We start from the raw sequence: 17,320 nt of genomic DNA, 5'->3' as shown, positions 1-17,320 counted from the left end.
GTCTTTCTAATAAGAGAAAGAGCTTCTAAACCTCAGTAGTTCTGGCAAAGATCTCAAGACAGGCTCTGTTTGGACTGATTTAGTCATGTTCCTGTCTCCAAACCAATCACTATGACCGGGTCTTGGGAATACATGGATTGGCCAGGACCTGGGTGGTGGGGGAGAAGGCTCAGTCACCTGAACCACATGGACCAAGGCGAAGAGAGTAGCAAATTCCCCAAGGAAACAGAAAAATATCATTAGCTGTAAGAAGGAGGAATGGAGGCTGGAAAAGCAAAAGCAAAGGAGACTGGGATAATCAAGGTGGGTGTGAGTATGTGGAATCAACACTGAGACATAATCAGGAAAGTTGTGATACTGAGCCAAGTGGAATTGGAATGTGTGATGAATGAGAGGGGCAAGGAGTGGACCCAGAGTGCAATAAGCAGAAGGGTAACTGGGATTATTAAGGGCATGGATCTATGAGCAAGGCTTAGCCCGGGTGGCCCAGAAATCAGGGCCTGTGGCAAAACTTTAATTGCCGATGTTTTGTGGGGGAGTTGCAATCCCAGGGCAGCAAAAGTGAGGGAGAAAGGAAGTAAGGTTGGAAGGAATGGAGGCAAACACAAGTTGGGTCACTCCTTCGTAAAGAGACACTTTACAAAGTGTGTAAATAGCCTCATCTATAAAGGAACCATCTCCAGATGCACTCCCTGAACACTATATCGCAGAACGGTCCATTGTTGGGAGGGATGGAGAAGAGATTGATGTGCCATCTTCATTCATCAGTTTGTCCCACAGAGTTAACTCCCACAAACTTCCATGACGTCATCTGGCCCCTTCAGTATGTGAAGGCAGATGTGTTTAACCTGTGCCATGGTGTTTCATCCAAGACTCTGGACATTGGCCTCAGGCTGCATAGTGTGAGACTGGCAGGGAGCAGACTTCAGGCGAGACACAAACAGTAAGGGCCCAGGAGGTGGCGAGGCCAAGCGGATCTGAGATGGCACATAGAATGTATTCAACACAAGGTTCATGTTTTCAATTAGGACTTTTCAAAAACAAATATTAGGCTGGGCATGGTGGCTCACACCTGTAATCCCAACACTTTGGTAGGTCGAGGCAAAAGGATTACTTGAGGTCAGGAGTTTAAGACCAGCCTGGCCAACATGGTGAAACCCCATCTCCACTAAAAATACAAAAATTAGCCAAGCATGGTAGCATGTGCCTATATCCCAGCTACTTGGGAGGCTGAGGCAGGAGAATCACTTGAGCCCAGGAGGCAGACGCTGCAGTGAGCCAAGGTTGTTCCACCACACTCCAGCCTGGGAAACAGAGCAAGACCTTGTCTCAAAAAATAAAAAATAAAAATAAAAACAACTATTAATACTAGCCCAGCACTTGGCACAGTATAGGCCCTTGATACACATTGGTTTGTGAATAAATGAATATGTGCAAGGCATCGTGCTAGGAACTTTGGATACAATAACAAGAAAAGCGTAGATTTCAGACACATAGTCACTCAAAAGCTCTGGGGTCAGTTAGTTCATTTTGAGGGGAACTCAGCTATGCTGAGGGCAGGCTGGACTTCGGAAACTTGCAGTCCTAATTTGGGTTCCATGGTGTAATCACTTAAACATGTCCAGATAGTGGAATTTTGGGGGGTGCCTGAGGAGCAGAAAATTATTTGCAAGGCATTACATAATGAATATATGATATCTATATCTGTGGAGATACATATACGATATTGCAGATGGCATATCATTCACACCTTTTTGAGATTTTATTATTAAAATGTTAAGCCACAATCACTCAGTCTTACAACCACTGTAGTTACACAGCACTTATATGTCCCAAGCCCTGTTCTGAGTATTTTGCCCATGTTAACTCTTCATTTAATTGTCACAACACTTTTGAGATAGTGCATCACCCAACAGGTGGTCTTCTTAGACTCTACCAGATGTTCAGACTTACAAAGTGACCACAGGCCACCAGCCTGGTGAGAAGGATGTAAGACAGGAAACACAGCTCACCCCAGGGCAACTCCAGACAGTTCCCTTCAATGGCAGTTTTGAAATCGTCCAAAAGCTCAGGTTCAGCGAAAAAAGATCCACAGGGGGTAAGTGCAGGATTTACTCTGGCCTAAAAGCCTCATTCTCCACCAGACCAGAGCAGTTTCAGGTTTCAGAAAAAGTGAGTGGAAAGTACAGAAATTTCCCATATACCCCCAGCACACAGATTCCCCTGTTTTTATGTTAACGTCTTCCATTAGTGTGATATATTGCTTTACTTGATGAAACAATGTTAATAGATTATTATTACCTAAAAGTTCATAGTTTACAATAGGATTCTGCGTGTTGTACATTCTGCGGATTTTTGACAGATGTAACCAGTATTATAGTATACAGAAGAGTGTCACTGCCCTAAAAATTCCTTGTGCCACACCTATACATCCTTCTGATCCCCCTCCCTCAGCAACCACTGATCTTTTTACTGTCTCTACAGTTTTGTATTTTCCAAAGTGTCATCTAGTCAGAATCATACAGCCTTTTCAGAATGGCTTCTCTCACTTAGTGATATGCATTTAACACCACTGCATGTCTTTTCATGATGTGATGGCTCACTTCTTTTTAGTGCTGAATAATATTTTATTGTCGGGATGTACCATGGTTTATTTATCCACTCACCTATTACAGGACTCACCTATTACAGGACAGCTGCTGCCAAGTTTTGGCAACTATGAATAAAGCTGCTGTAAACATCCGTGTCCAGGTTTTTGTGTGGAGGTTTTGTGGAGTTTTCAACTCATTTGGGTAAATACAAGGGAGTATGATTGCTCGATTATACGTTAATCTCTCCTATAGAAATTGTTTCCTTGTCCTATTTCTATATTTAAAAAGTTTTAAAAGTATGAAATGAGACATATGAGACACACACACACACACACACACACACATATATATATATATATATGAACAACTTGTATAGGTACAGGTACAAGGATCCTGCAAAGCACAGGCCCAGTTACCAGGGTCACCATACTCATGGCAGCCCAAAGCAGGGTATCCCCATCACATACTTACAGTTCACTTCTAATTCCCCAAGTTCAGATGCAATTTACTGATTAGGGCTCATTCTTATAATAAACAGTGATGCTAGTGATATAGTTAACACTTCTACTTTTTCCAGGCTACCAAGACAGAACTGCATAGTCAACCAATGTTCAAGTCTCCCAGAGGAATAGCAGGTTTTGTTAAACCCTTTGTTTACAAATAGGTGCTTTCATTATCCTTATTTTTCCGATGAAGAAACTGATGCACAGACTGTCAGGTAACTTACCAAGATCACATAGTTCAAGATCACGGAACCAGACTCAGGCATTTGGCTCCAGGATCTATGCTCATAAGTGCCACATTGTACTGCCTCAAGCTTTATTTTCTTTTCTTACAACGGAGGTAGTGTTTATATAAATAAGTCCTGGATTAATACCCCTGGAATATTAAATGATAAACCTGTGGCCACTAAATTTGCTATAATGCTGATTTTATCTAAGGTCTTCTCTATTTCTGTGCCCTGGGGGAAATTTTTCAAAGCCCCTAATTTCCATGGGGTGGGGAAGTCCCCAGGATTTCTGGGAACTTATCCCCTCTCACCCAGTCCCCTGCACTAGAACTTACTGTCTCCACTTTGTTACAAAAATTCTGATGCAGAATTTGGCTGGTTTTTCATGAGATTTGATTTTCACGAGAAATGCAATCACCTCAAACTTTTTGTCAAATTTTTTGAATGTTCCTGGGGTCATGGAGAGGAGTTACCCTGTGCAGTTATAATATTCCACTGAACATGGCATTTCTTCATGTCCCTTGTTCTCTCTTTCCTCTCTCTCCCTTCTCCCTCAGCCCCACTCTAGTTGCAAACACATTTCTCCATGTCTTCCTTCCTTCCTCAGAAGACCTACAGAAATTTATTTCTCTTCATAGGCTTTTCAAGGCTTTACCCATAAGAAAGGTGAGCACCCCCACCCCAAGAAGAATCTATGTACCATTTGCCATATAGCATTTTTCTTTCTCATTATACTGTGATAGAGTTAGCTGCTCAATAGTTAGCTCTAATAAGGCTCTTGGGGACTCTATCCGATACCAGCGATGTCATCGTCAGAAATGTGTTACTAAATACCTTTGTTTAGTGTCTATTACATTCTTATTTTCTACTTTTAATTTTCCTTTCAGTGCGGCCAACTAAATGGTAGAGAGAGCAGTAGCAATTTTGTAATTGTTATTTAGCTGGTATCACACTTTTCTTGTAAACCTCAAACTCTGCAGCCCAAGAATCATTTTATCCAGTTGCTCTACTCTGTATCATCGAATGTTCATTAAGTTTGGACATAAAGGAGCTTCATTTACAATACCTGTCTTTGTTAATATTTGGCCAAAGCTGCAGTTGGCAAACGAAAAGACTGAAACATTCCTTCTCTCATTCTTTTACTAATATTTTCAAATTTCCCATGTTATGTCAGAACTAAAATTTCCTGTAAGACCTTGTATTCACTAGGTTTTGGTTCAATTCAACTCTGCAAGCATTCTGAATGCCTGTTCCTTGCAAGGCACCACGCTAGGTAATGGGAGAAGTGCCAAGATGACTGTTGGCTTGTCAGTGACCTGAAGAAAGCCTAGTAGGACAGGAAACATGAACCCAAATAACTATGACATAAGGTAGAGTGTAACCACTCTAAGAGGAAGGCGCAGCTCTTGTGTTATGGGATTTTAAGAGGAAAGAGTGATCACATCCAGTTGGGAAGATCAGGAGATAGCATTAGGTTTGTCTTTAACTACCAAGTAGAATCTTGGGAGACTGCAGTGATGAGGAGCATATTCAACAAAAGCAAGTGCCTAGAAGTGAGAAAATAAGGGATGCAGTGAGAGATCAGCAGGATGGGCTTGGTGTGATAAGTGGGAAAAATAGGGCATATTTGAAGGATGCTGTCTGTAACCACGTGCAGCGTGGAAAATCTGCCTTAAAAGAGTGAAAATAGTTGAGGCCGGAAAACCTTCCAGCCTTAAAGTTACAAGCAGTCTCACCCTCTGGGGTGAAGGCTAGAATTTACCATTGGGGCAAAACTGCTAAGTCAGTTTTTTACAAACATCGTTTCAATGGGCCTTTTAATTATGTAGGTGTAAGGGCAAGTACTCACTATTTTTCTTAAAGAAAGCCGAAATGCAGTGCAGTAACCCAAATGCAAATGCTCCGGACAGTCTATTTGGTAGTGTAAATTGGGAATGTCTTAAGCTCAATTATGTTCCTGCAGAGGTATAAATTTTTTCCCTCAATCTAGATTTAGAATTTATGTCTGAAAAATGCTGGGTGTTCTTGGGAGATGTGTTTATAGGTTCTTGTCCAGCATTTGTTTATAGGACATCAGGAATGAAAACAGGGCTACATTAGGATTCATGTGAAAGACCATTCTGCACTTCACCGCATGCTGGAGAAAAGGCTGTAAAGGAATTGCATCTGGCTTGGGGCCGTGCTTCCAGGCTGCTTCTGGTTGTCCCACATTGCTGTTACGTAAGACCGGACAGTCTAACTTTAGTCAGTGTGGTCTGGGAGGACTGGACTTGCTGAGTCACAGAAGCCTAATTCTTCAGAGTTGGGTTATCAGGTAGAGGGAGAAGAGTCTTTAGAGTTAGTCTTCCTGGGAAGAAAATCCTTCCAAATCAGGAAACAAAGTGGTCACTGGCTGGGGTAGAGAATGATGTTTTCCCCTCTCCAGGCCTGGGGATCTGTTGGATCCGAACTGTCTAGCATGGACGTCGCGGGAGCACATGTGCTAGAGTGAGTCCACCCCTCTACATGGAGGCAGGCCAGTGTTAAGGCAGAAACCCCTCTATTTAAAGACTCTCAGATGGTGATTTAGGATGTGGGCTTGAAGAGTAGCAACGTTTAGCAGCAGTGTGACAGTATTCTTTGTATTACACTTGTGTTAACCTCAAGCCCTGAAGTTTTATGTAAAAGCCACAGCCTGGCCTGAGGTGTGCCGCGGGGAATGAAGAAGCACCCATCTAATGGTCATGGGGCTGCAGTGCACTTTCTCTGAGGCATGAGAGGATTGAGCAGAGATAGTTGGACTCTCTTTTGCAATGGAGGAGCACAGCGGCCACCACGTGAAAGCAGGGACAGCGCCAGAGAGAAGAACCAGAGAGACCTGCTCCAGATCGCACATGAGGCAGTGTCCAGGAACTCCACGAAAAACTTGGCAAAATACCCAGCCAAACCCAGCTGAAGGACATTCTACAGACATGCTGGTACCCCTCAGGAATATCCATTTCATCAAAGGAACAGAGAGGGTGAGGACTATTCCAAGGACAAGGACATGAGAGGCATGACAACAAAATTGAAGAGTGTGATCCTGGACTGGTTCTTGGATCAAAAGAATAAATGCCCTAGAGGACATTTAATTATTGGGATAATTGGTGAAATTGTCAAATGAGGTGTATGTTGGGTAATAGAAATGTGTATTGCTGTTAAATTTCCTGAATTTGATTATTGAATTATTGTTATGTAAGAGAAAGTTATTGTCCTTAGGAGACATTTAGAAGTATGATCAGGTATTTAGGAGTGAAAGGTCAGGGTCATATTGTGTGAAAGTTATTTTCAAATGGTTTAGCCAGAAAGTTAATAATGGTTGTGTGTGTGTGTATGTGTGTGTACGCGCGCGTGTGTGTGTGTGCATAGAAAGAGAGAGAGAGGCAAATGTGGCACTAAAGAACAATAATTTCATGAGTAATGACTCAATGCATGATAGTTTATTATCAAAAGTGTGACTTTAGTATAGAAAGTAGACTTTATTTACATGTATCAGATGGTACATCTTGGTAAGGCCTGCACCATACACATCATGTTTATAATCCTTAACATTCAGAGGCACTTTGATAATCAGGCATAGCATGTAATAATGCATCCCTTTTTCTCCATCTTGTAATGGTGATTTAGATGTAGAACGTTCTAATTGCTTGTTCTTATGTTATGATGGAAAACGGATGGGTTGTTTGGCATGATTGCTTCACTTGCTACCCTGAAAATAAATTGACTTCAATCATTTTTGGTATCCCTAACACCTAGCAATGTCCTCCCAATGGTGGTTAACAAACAAATATACTGCATGGATTGAATAGCTGTATAAATAGCATGTAAAGGGGGCAATGAAGTACCACCACGTTAAGAGATACATAGCATGGGCATCTCCTGATGAGGTCAGTGGACAGATGCCATCTAGAAACATCTTTCCATTTGTGTGCGGTAGTATCCTCTTTAATCCAGATTCACAGCTGACTTTAGACCTGGTTTCTCTATGACTTGGAGACACTCTAGTCTTATTCCTTCCTAGTAAGGGATCTCAGCAAATGACTCTCCTTCTGAGCACTCCTTGTTTTTGACATTTGCTAAATCCATTAGTTCAGTTACAACCCTGGAGTAGGTGGAAATTTTTACCTTCACCATCCAGTTTATTCCCTAAATCAGACTATCAAGTTAGAGACCACATTGAGTCATATGTCAAGCCTATTACAAATTATTGACCAAAACACAGAATTCTTGGCTGGGAAGAGAAAACTATCAAACCTTCCTGGTTGGGAATGTATCCAGTGGGAAACACATGTTGTAGGCAGAATAGGCAGAGTAGAATGGGTATATGTTAGCCAAAGCCAAAAAAGAGTATCTGTCCATTTTAGGGACTATAGACATCTTTTTGCTTTTCTTCCTTTTGAGGTTGCCACAAATATGCATATAATTCAAACTTCCTTAAGTATCAGGGAGTATTTTTTAACTTACTCTCCTCCCAGTATTCTTACATTATTAAAATTACATCTTAAATACGATTTAGGTTTTTTTTTAATTTTTTAATTTTTTTTATTTTTACAGTCACATAGTAGGTACATTTTTATGGGGTACATGAGATACTTTGATATAGGCATACAATGTGCAATAATCACATCAGAGCAAATGGGGTATCTATCTAAGTATTTATTATTTCTTTGTGTTATAAGCATTCCAGTTACACTCTTTTAGTTATTTTAAAATGTACAATAAGTTATTGTTGACTGTAGTTATCTTGTTGAATGAAGATCAAACACTAGATCTTTATTCATCCTATCTAACTATATTTTTTGTACCCATTAATTATTCCCATTTCCCTCTCCCTCCCAAAATGTGATTTGATTAATGAATAAACAAATGAGACTCTAGACCAAGAAGTGCTCAGTTCTAAGTGTGTTACTCCAATGTATTATTGATTTAAATATGACCATCCATTTCTGTAAAGGAAAACATTAAGGGCAATAAGCGTAGTAATTCATATTCAGAGATGAATAATATGGCAGGCATAAATTCATACCTGGCAGTTGGTAAAAAGTTAATGGCTAAAAAGAAAAAACAACCAGTCATTTTCTATTTCACCTTGTGTTTTCTCTCTAGGTAGTGATTATCAGATTGTAAAAGCTAAAACAAAGGCTTTTGTTAAGACTTGGATGAGAGAGAATTTTATGAGAACCTCTGGCTGCCAGAAACACTGACATTATTGAGCCACTATCTGAAATTGTTGTGAACAAGAAGATAAGTGTTGGGTGAGGGTGGGCAAATGAGAGATTGTGAGTAATAGGAAGACATTGTTAATACATTTATTCAACAAAAGCTTATTGAGATCTTTCCTATAAAGAGAAATTAGACACAGTTCCCAGAGAAGGGAGACACTCAACAGATAATATAGTAAAAATTTGGAAGGTGCAATGATACTGATTTGTATAGGACATTACCAGGCAACCAGAGCTGTTGTTATCAGCATGGGTTTACAAGTCAGACAGGCTAGAGGATGATGCTGGCTCTGCCACTTACAAGCTATGTGGAGCTGGAAAAATAATTAAACTACTGTGGCCTTCATCCTCCATCTGGGAGTAAAATCAACTCCATAGGCTTGTGGTAGAAATTCAATGAGATAATATAAGTAAAGCACTTAACACAATGCCTAGCATAGAGGACACACTCAATAAAATAATAAACTGGGAGTTATTATTATATCTATATAGTATGTATTGGTGATGTTAATCCTGGACAAAATTCAAAAACTGATTGTAAAATAGTGCTTTTGTTCAGTATCTAAAAAGAAAACATGTGGCCACTGACAGCTATAATGGGTTCATTAATAAATCAGCTACAATTAACCTCATTTCTTTTTCGACATGGTTATCTCCACACCTACTTATTAGCAACTCATATAACAAGAGGGAAGTAAACAAAGTGCTAGTGGGTTTAGTAGGGCACACAGCAAAGTCTCATCAACTACTCCATGAAGTGCGTGGGAAACGCAGGGGCCAGTGATGAACAGCCACATGGATCTGCATATGGTTGATTGTTCTCACCAAAGGGAGATGTAAACCTGGAGAGCAATGGATAGGACCACTGTGCTACCATTTCAGTTCAAAAATTTCATGGACAAATTGGAAAAGAGCACTGATTTTGTTTGGTTTTGTGTCCCCACCCAAATCTCTTGTCAAATTATAATTCCCAATGTTGAAGAAAAGACCTGGTAGGAGGTGATTAAATCATGGGAGCAGATTTCCCCCTTGCTGTTCTCATGATAGAGTTCTCACGAGATCTGGTTGTTCGAAAATGTGTAGTGCCTGCCCCTTTGCTTGCTCTCTGCCACTGGTCATGTGAAGATGTGCTTACTTCCCCTTTGCCTTCAGCCATGATTGTAAGTTTTCCAAGATCTCCCCAGCAATGCGTCCTTAAAGCCTGAAGAACCATGAACTATTTAAACCTCTTTTCCTTGTAAGTTACCCAATCTCAGGTAGTTCTTTGTAGCAATGTGAGAATGGGCTAATATAAACACTGATGGCAGTCCAACAAAATATGACTTCTCATTAGATAAAATAAGTCATCTGTCTCATGATGGATTGAGGACCCAAAAGGACCTCTCTCTACAGACCAGAAAAATGGGTCTAGGCATTTGAATTTTTTTCTAAATTTAATTTTCAATATAGATGTGGCTATCATAGACTACATGGTCTGAATTCACAGAGAATACAATAAAGTGTAAGTGTTCTGCTACATACTAAAAGCAAGGAAATGTTAGACTACCCATCTAACCATATATGTAGGGATGTTTTCCTTCTATAGAAAGGGAGGACTTGGCACAGTGGCTCATCACTGTAATCCCAACACTTTGGGAGGCCGAGGCATTAGGATCACTTAAGCCCAGGAGTTCAAGATCAGCCTGGGCAACACGGCAAGGCCCCATCTCTACAAAAGATAAAAATAAAAAATTATCCAGGTGTGGTGGTATGCACCTATAGTCCCATCTACTAAGGAGGCTGAGGCAGGAGGACTGCTTGAGCCCAGCCCAGGAGTTCAAGGCTTCAGTGAGCTATGGTCATGCCACTGCACTCCAGCCGGGGTGACAGAGCAAGACCCTATCAGAAAAGAAAAAAAGAAAGAAAGAAAGAGAGAGAAAAAAAAGAAAGAAAAAATGAGAGAGGAGGAAGGAAGAAAGAGTGAGAAAGAGAGAAAAGAAAGGAAGGATGGGGGGAGGGAGGGAAGGAAGGAAAAAGAAAAAAGAAAGGAAATAAAGGAGGAAGGGAGGAAAGAAAGGAGGGAGGGAGAGAGAAAGAAAAAAGAAAGAAGAAAAGAAAAAAGCAAACAAGCAAGCAAAAAAAGAAGAGAGATGTAGTATTGTAAATCATAGAGCTTGTGACTGTGTAACACTAAATATGCATATGACATAATAAGAATTAAACTCAGTTGCTTGATGTCTCAGTTTTATCATTTTGATAAATAGCTGAAACTGACCTATGGTCACAAAATATAAGCTTTCTCTGATTTTTCTGATAAGCTTATATATTATATTACAAGCCTATATATATATATTATAAGCTTATCAGATTATAAACAGATTTCGACCTCAAAATTAAAAGTATTTTCCTTTCCTAAAACAATATTCAAACTTTTTTTAGCATTTTATAAAATTGATGTATATGTTTGCATAGCATTATGCCTTAATAATACATATTTGACTTCTGCCTCCATGGAGTTCTTATAGGTTATGTTGAGTCAAAAATACAGTGTGTTGTCTCAATGGAGAATATAACATGTACTTCAGTGAGCAAGTGCTTGTTGTAATCTTTCTACTCCTTGGAACTTCAATCACAGCCTTTGCAGATCTGAAAAAGCCAAGTGAATCTATATGATAATTTATGTGCAAGCCAGCCAAGGGGGCATACTTCTGGAATACATTAGTCCCTCCTTGCGTGGTGTTGACTTTGTAAGGGAAAATAACTGATTAAACAGCAACCTGATGCCTCATAATTCAGAACCAGCAGTGATCAACTTTGTTGTGCCCACATGAAACTTGTACTGGGTAGAAGAGTAGTGTCCTACCATCCCCAAATTCATTTCTTTTCCAGAACCTTGGAATGTGACCTTACTTGGAAAAAGGGTCTTGTATTAGTACATGCTCATGCTGCTATAAGAACTGCCTGAGACTGAGTAATTTAAAAAGGCAAGAGGTTTAATTGATTCGGAGTACCACAGGGCTTGGAAAGTCTCAGGAAACTTACAGTCATGGCAGAAGGTGAAGCAAACATGTCCTTCTTCACATGGCAGCAGAAAGGAGAAGTGCAGAGTGAAGAGGAGAAAACCCCCTTAGAAGACCATCAGCTCTCATGAGAACTCACTTACTATCACAAGAACAGCAGGGGGAACCACCTCCATGATTTAATCACCTTCTACGAGGTCCCTCCCCCAATATATAGGGATTATAATTCAGATTACAATTCAAGATGAAACTTTGGGTGGGGACACAGCCAAACCATATCATTCCACCTTCTGGCCCCTCCCAAATCTCATATCCTCACTTTTCAAACACAATCATGCCTTTCCAACAGTCTCCCAAAGTCTGAACTCATTCCAGCATTAACCCAAAGTCCTAAGTCATTCCAGCATTAACCCAAAGTCCAAATCCAAAGTCTCAATGGAGACACAGCAAGTCCTTTCTACCTATGAGCCTATAAAATCAAAAGTAAGTTAGTTACTTCCAAGATACAATGAGGGTACAGGCATCAGGTAAATATACCTGCTCCAGATGGGACAAATTGGCCAAAATAAAGAGGCTATAGGCCCCATGCAAGTCTGAAATCCAACAGGGCAGTCATTAAACCTTAAAGTTCCAAAATGTTCTCCTTTGACTCCATGTCTCACATCCAGGTCACACTGATGCAAGATGTGGGCTACCATGGCCTTAGGCAGCTCTGCCCTTGTGGCTTTACAGGGTACAGCCCCACTCTGGACTGCTTTCATGAGCTGATGTTGAGTGTCTGTGCATTTTCTAGGTGCATGGTGAAAGCTGTTGGTGAATCTACTATTCTGGAGTCTGGAGGATGGTGACCCTCTTCTCACAGCTCCACTGGGCAGTGCCCCAATAGGGACTCTTTGTGGGGTCTCCAACCCCACATTTCCGTTCTGCACTGCCCTAGCAGAGGTTCTCCATGAGGGCTCCGCCCCTGCAGCAAACTTCAGTCTGGACATCCAGACATTTCCATACACCCTTTTACCCGGGAGGCAGAGCTTGCAGTGAGCTGAGATCCGGCCACTGCACTCCAGCCTGGGCGACAGAGCGAGACTCCGTCTCAAAAAAAAAAAAAAAGAAAAGAAAACTAGGCAGAGGTTCCCAAACCTTAATTCCTGACTTCTGTGCATCTGCAGGCTCAACAGCATGTGGAAGCCACTAAGCTTGGGGCTCATATGCTCTGAAGCAATGACCCAAGCTGTACCTTGGCCTCTTTTAGCCATGTTAGAATACAGTCCACCAAGTCCCAAGACTGTAGGAAACAGCAAGGCCCTGGGCCTGGCCCACGAAACCATTTTTCCCTCCTAGGCCTCTGGGCCTGTGATGGGAGGGGCCTCCTCAAAGGCCTCTGACATGCCCTGGAGACATTTTCCCTATTGTCTTGGCAATTAACATTTGGCTCCTTGTTACTTATGCAAATTCTGCAGCTGACTTAAATTTCTCCTCAGAAAATGAGTTGGTTTTTTTTATTGCATTGTCAGGCTGCAAATTTTTGAACGTTTGTGCTCTGTTTCCTTTTTAAACGTAAGTTCCAATTCCAAACCATATCTTTGGGAATAGATAAAATGAAATGATTTTTATGAGCACCCAAGTCACCTCTTGAATGCTTTGCTGCTTAGAAATTTCTTCTGCCAGATATGCTAAACCATCTATCTCAAGTTCAAAGTTCCACAGATGTCTAGGCCAGGGGAAAAGTGCCATCAGTATCTTTGCTAAAGCATATCAAGAGTCATCTTTATTCCAGTTCTCAACAAGTTCCTCATCTCCACCTGTGACCATCTCAGCCTGGACTTCCTTGTCCATATTGCTATCAGCATTTTGGTCAAAGCCATTCAACAAGTTTCCAGGAAGTTGCTAACTTTCCGACATCTTCCTATCTTCTAAGCCCTCCAACTCTCTAGAAAGTTCCAAGCTTTCCCATATTGTTCTGTCTTCTTCTGAACCTCCAAACTGTTCCAACCTCTGCCTGTTACCTGATTCTAAAGTCACTTCCACATTTTCAGGTATCCTTATATCAGCACCCCACTCCCTTGGGACCAATTTACTCTATTAGTCCATTCTCACACTTCTATAAGGACATACCCATGAGTGGGTAATTTATAAAAGAAAGAGATTTGATTGACCCAAGGTACAGCTTGGGTCATTGCTTGGGTCACATTTATGCAGGGCTGGGGAGGCCTCAGGAAATATACAATCATGGTGAATGGGGAAGCAAACATGTCCTTCTTCACATAGCAGCAGGAAGGAGAAGTGCAGAGCAAAGCAGGAAAAGGCCCCTTATAAAAAACCATCAGATCTTGCCAGAACTCACTCACTATCATGAGAACAGCATTAGGGAATTGCCCCCATTATCCAATCACCTCCCACAAGGTCCTTCCCCCAACACATGGGGATTTTAATTTGGATTACAGTTCAAGATGAGTTTTGGGTAGGGACACAGCCAAACCATATCAGGTCTTTACAGATATAACTACTTAAGTCAAGGTAAATTCATACTGGAGTAGGATGAGCCCTAAATCCAATCTAACTGGCGTCCTCATAAGAAGAGGAGAAGAGACACAGACACATACAGAGGGATGATGATGTGAAAACACAGAAACACACAAGGAGGACACCATTCAATGACACATGCAGACATTGGTGTGATGGATTTACAAACCAAGGAACACCAAGAATTGCCAACAATCTAGAAGCTAAGAAAATGGCATGGAACAGATTCTTCCCTAGAGCACTAGAGAGGGCACGGCTCTGCCAGCACCTTGAGCCCTGCCTCCCTTTGGCTGGCTAGTCTTCAGATAGAGTTGCCCTTCCTTCCCCCTACACTTTGCTCTCCTTTTGATAGTCAAAGTGACCTTTCTAAAAATGTAAATATTATTCTGTCATTCCTCTGGGTAAAACACATCAATTGCTTCCCCAATGCCTTCAGGATAAATCCCTAACTTCCCAGTGTGGGATTTTTCTGGTCTGTCCCCAGCTCACCTCACCTCGGGCCAATCTTCCCCCCATAACTTCTTGTACAGTCATGCTACATTTCCAGGTACTCCTGCTCATTCTCCCATAGGCCTTTGTGCCTTTATTCCCTTTGTCTGGAGCATTTTTCCTCATCTCCCTCCCTAGTGCATCCCAACATTCCTTCTCCTGGCTAATGCTCTTCAGTCTTGATTTAGACAACTCTTCCCAGGAGGCCTTCCCTGACCCTCCTAAGTGCTCTCTGTGAACTTGATGCTTCGTCCAACATTGTTCATCATGCTGTGTTGCAATTGCTTGTTTATTTGTATAGCAAGCAGGAATTTTACTCTTCATTACTCAGGTGCAAAAAAAATGTCACATTCCATTATTCCTAAAATTAAAACTAAATGTGCTCCTAATTCTCAACCTCTTGACTCATAAGAATTTAATCTGTGGGCTCCCTCCCCACCCCACACCCTCATGAGATCACCCAAGAATTCTGAATTTATGCAACACGAGAAAACTGTTTCTCCACAGAAAATTGATGCTGCAGTTGCATGCTGGACTGGTTTAGTGGCTCTCTGGCAAACTCAGGGACCCCTACCCCAGCAATCCTCTCCACCAGTTACAGAAAGACCACAGACCCTCGAAGCTGCTCAAAGCCCCAGCATGTATTGGCCAGTCTGGACTGACTTTCCACTAAGGCAGAGATTCACCCCACCTTACACACTCCACTCCTCAACACTCAGCAACCCCTCAAACTCCTTACCTGCCTTCTGTCCAGGGAAACCTCTACTTCTTCCCTTCTCCATGCATGTGCACACAGCTAGGCACTCTTGTCTTTCCAATTTAGGTCTTTTTTCCATGTCCTGAGTCAAATCGTAATATTCCTCCTCACCCAATTAGAAGCAGAAAAGCGTTTACCACCACCTTAGATAGGTTGGGTATAAGACGAGTGAGCGCTATAGACACTATGTAGGGCTCTCCATCTGCTGGGAAATTGAAAAACATCTTGACCCCTCATTACTCCACAGCCCCCATCCATCTACCTCCTATCCAACCACCTTGTGAATTAAAGCAGCAAAACAAAAGCAAAACAAATAACAAGACACCAGTTACATTTGTAAAATTGCTCAAATGATTACATTGTTTTTCTTCCTCACTAAAAGTAAAGTTTCCCAAAGCGAGAGAATGTTCTGTTGTATTGGCTATATAGTCAGTGTTTTAACCATTACTCTGTACTGGTAGACAACAAACTATCTTTAGAAAATGGACAAACTTGCTAATAATTAAATAGCATAGAGTAGAGGTAAAACAGCATAGAATTAGAGTTGGGTTTGAACACATCTCCTGATATGTATAAACCTGTGACTTTAATATACCTAGAATGTTTGACAACTAGAGAGCATCATTTTTAAAAACATCTTCTCCTCTATACAACAAAATTATTTTCTGTGCATTCAGGTCACAATTAGTAAATGATCATTATTTTCTTGATTAATGTTTATGTTTAAAATAATTAAGTATTTTATTTATTTATTTATTTAGAGACCGGCTCTTGCTCTGTCACCCAGGCTAGAGTGCATGGCATAATCATAGTTCACTGCAGCCTCAAACTCCTGGGCTCAAGTGATTTCCCTGCCTTGGCTTCCCAAAGTGCTGGGATTACAAGTATGAGCCACCATGCCCAGCCCAGTTAACCATTTTAAAAAGTAAATTTTAACTCTAAAGATATTCAAATTTAGTCCGACATTTCATGAATTAATTAAAATTTGTGCATACTTAACAAAAATATTGCACATCACAGTTGATAGCTGTCACTGCTTTAAATCTTAAAGAACAAAGCCTCCAAATTGTTCCCACAGAGTGATAAAATTAGAGTGACTCAAGTTCTGTTCTTTGCCTTTATAATCACACACTATCATTGTTTATTTTGAATCTAATGTTTAAACACAGGAATATGTAGTACCACAGGGGTTCAAGACATGAATTGCACCCAAAGTAAGCTCAGAAACTTTTAAACCATAATAAACTTATTCTCTAAATGAATAGTGGCTGACTCTGACTCTGTAACTGGGAGTTCTAGGCATTAACTTCCATGTAGAATCAAATATTTCTTAAAGGAAAAGTATATCTTAAAGTTCACTGTTTTTGAGGCATACAGTACATTACTAAAATTCGACAGTACTCCCATTTGCTTAAAAATTAGCAACTTAGGCAAAAAAATTTTTTTGAGGGGGAGGAGTATTTTATCAATGACATTTAGAATGGCTAACACATTATGATTTAAACACACGCAACACACACTCATAGCACACTACTCACCACAGTCAAAGGGAGGAAGCAACCCATGAATCCACTGATGGATGAATGGATAAATAAAATGTGTTGTATACATATAAGGGAATATTATTCAGCCTTTAAAAAGGAAGAAAATTGCTGGTACATGCTTCAGCATGGATAAGCCTTAAGAACACTATGCTTATCCAGGAATTGAACTCAACTCTGCACAAAGCGGACCTAATAGACATCTACAGAGCTCTCAACCCCAAATCAACAGAATATACATTCTTCTCAGCACCACATCACACTTATTCCAAAATTGACCACATGGTTGGAAGTAAAGCACTCCTCAGCAAATGTAAAAGAACAGAAGTTATAACAAACTGTCTCTCAGACCACAGTGTGATCAAACTAGAACTCAGGACTAAGAAATTCAATCAAAACCGCTCAACTACATGGAAACTGAACAACCTACTCCTGAATGACTACTGGGTACAT

The sequence above is a fragment of the Piliocolobus tephrosceles genome, chromosome 7 (assembly GCF_002776525.5).
Source record: "Piliocolobus tephrosceles isolate RC106 chromosome 7, ASM277652v3, whole genome shotgun sequence".
In the NCBI taxonomy this organism is placed as follows: Eukaryota; Metazoa; Chordata; class Mammalia; order Primates; family Cercopithecidae; genus Piliocolobus; species Piliocolobus tephrosceles.
Note: the sequence above shows the minus strand (reverse complement) of the source record.